The sequence below is a fragment of the Leptonotus elevatus genome, chromosome 6 (assembly GCF_054856555.1).
Source record: "Leptonotus elevatus isolate MCC_2025b chromosome 6, RoL_Lele_1.0, whole genome shotgun sequence".
NCBI lineage: Eukaryota > Metazoa > Chordata > Actinopteri > Syngnathiformes > Syngnathidae > Leptonotus > Leptonotus elevatus.
The window spans coordinates 13,975,308-13,977,930 of NC_141244.1; the positions used below are offsets into that span (position 1 = coordinate 13,975,308).

Consider the following 2,623-nt stretch of genomic DNA (forward strand, 5'->3'; position numbering starts at 1 on the left):
GATAAGAGTGGCTATTGTTCTATGATTTACAGTGTCAATAAAAAAAAATAGATCACATTTAAAATGAACCCCAAAGGCTCATATATTAAATGAATTACCACAGACGAAAACAAAGGATATTATTGCTAGAATTATAGATCATTTTGTAATCATAAAATGTGATTTCAGTTTCAGTTTTTTAAAAAGGTTTTTTTTTTCATTAACGAAAATGTTTTTTTGCTTTAGTAAATAAAATAACCTTGCTGCTGTCATACAGTTGCTGTCCGAGGATGTTTTAGTACTATACTTTAGTAATGGATGCATGTGTTTTTTGGCAAAATTGTGAGCGAGCCCAATTCCTTGGCTGAGAAGCAACCCTGCAAATGAATGGTCACATGATGCTTTCCTTTTGGCATGAAGCAGGACTGATGGTAGCGCTCACCTTTTCTTCTCCAGACAAGCATTTTTCCGGATGCCCCAAACATTTGGAAAGGGGGTTAATCAGAGAAAATAACTTCAACTCTTTTTTTCTTATTTTGGTCTGTATTTATGGAATCCCCTTTTCACTGGTCACACCAGGCCATCCTCCAAAAGTCTTACTCCCTCACCATGGGTGTAGATGCACTCATACCTGCTTACTGCCATTCCTGAGCAAGCTCTACACTGGTGGTGATGTCCTTATCCCGCAGCTGAATCAACTTTGGGAGATAGTCCTGGCATTTGCTGGATTTTCTTGGGTGCCCTGAAGCCTTCTTCACTTAAAGTTTGTAAGGTCACTAAAGGAAATTACTTTAATTTTCATGGCAAATAGGGACTTTGCAATTCATCTAATCACTATAACATTCTGGAGTACATGCAAATTGCCATCATAAAAAAACAATAATAATAAGTCAGCACTGGAGATTTTTAGAAAATCAATGTCATTCTCAAAACATTTGGCCACTGGTGTACAGAAAGATGTTACATTGTAAAGGCAGGGTGGGATGTTAAATGATGAATCAATATACGGCACTGACAGTTTCTCTGTCTCTGCCTCCAGCTGTTCAAAGTGATGTGATAAACAGCTGTTAACCATTGTATATTTTCAAATAAACAACCACTGCAAGAATTAAATGCTGAAATATATAATTAAATGTCATAGTGTATTTCATTATTTAATTTATCTACTTAGGAATTGGTGGCTGCAAAAAAAAAAAAAGGCTCTGCGTCTACAGACAAACATTCACAATACACAGCATTTTGAGAAAAAACGGAATTATGGGGACATGTGCGTAATTGTGGGGACAGGTGACGGTCAGCCAATCAAATGCTGTGAAATATACACTGGTGTGAATAATTCATGAAGTGGTGCATTACGAGGACCTTCCTACAGGGGGCGTCATCAAATACACAAAAATACACAAATTCATGTAATTATGGTTTACAAGGACATTGGCTAAAACTTTGGATTTAAGCCTTCTACAGCCCTAGAAGCACTTCTGCATTGAATGAATTATGAGGACATGGGCTGTGTCCTCATAATTCAAAATGTCCTCGCAGTGTTGCGTGTATTCAGGTGACATGTCCTCATAATACACAAAGGCAAACACACACACACACACACACACACACACACACACACACACACACACAAGAGTTTTTAATCTGATGGTTTTGCTATTACTTAGCGTTGAGAGGGGGATAGGCGTGGCAGAAGACGTTGACAGCCTTACATTTTATCAGCAACATTTCACAGCAGGAACAAAAACCCATGAAAACATTTTCATATGTAGTCTATCATCTATCGACCAATGAAGTCAGCTGCTAATGTTAGCTACTGCTGCTAGTGCCAACAGCTCACAAGTAAGCTACAGCCAGTGCCACGGAGGTAGCTCGAAAGATTATTACATTTGGATTCAATTATATTTTTCATATATTATTGCTGCTTCAGAAATCAGCTCAAAATTTTTCTACTGAACAAAATTATAATTATTTCTGAAAAAAGTGCCTATGCACACATTTACTTTTTTGCACTCTTTCTTTAACGTAATTTAACCCAAACACCCTGAACTTGAATAACTTTAGAAATAATTCACCAATTATTTTTAGTTTTTAGATTTACCAAGAATATTTAATGTTCTAAGAGTCTACCAAATTTGACCTTCGAGATGCTATGGACTACTGAGGAAATGACATTTATATTTGAGGCACATTTTCGGCTGAAGTCTATCCGCGCAGCTCAATTGCAATTCAAAGAACGGTTCGGATGTCGTGAATTTCCTGCCCACTCAATGATCTACAGATGGGTCAACACGTTCAGAACCCATGGGATTGTGCATAACCTCAATGGTAAAGACACCAACAGACAATCACACTCTGCATGACTGAAATCATCAAGGACACCACACAACGTTGCTGCAGTCAGAGACTCTGTTGTCCGCAGCCCAAGCAAGTCTGTGCGTTGGCGAAGTCAGGAGCTTGGAATCAACCGGGAGTCTGTGCTGAGAATTTTGATCGCAGATCTGTCTGTTAGTGTCTTTACCATTGAGGTTATGCACACAGTCCCATGGGTTCTGAACTTGTTGACCCATCTGTAGATCATTGAGTGGACAGCAAATTCAAGACATCCGAACCGTTCTTTGAATTGCAATTGATCTGCGTGGAT

General features: G+C 38.5%; 1 protein-coding gene across 2 annotated transcripts in view; it reads right to left on the bottom strand.

The window, feature by feature from the left end:
• Positions 1-1,587, bottom strand: part of LOC147172148 (uncharacterized) — an 11,151-nt gene extending 9,564 nt beyond the window's left edge. For both annotated transcript variants that reach the window (XM_086078706.1, XM_086078704.1), the window contains exon 1: positions 1-1,587. This exon is cut by the window's left edge and continues 885 nt beyond it. The gene's annotated coding sequence lies outside the window, so the exon portion shown is untranslated.
• Between the last annotated feature and the right edge of the window lie 1,036 nt (positions 1,588-2,623).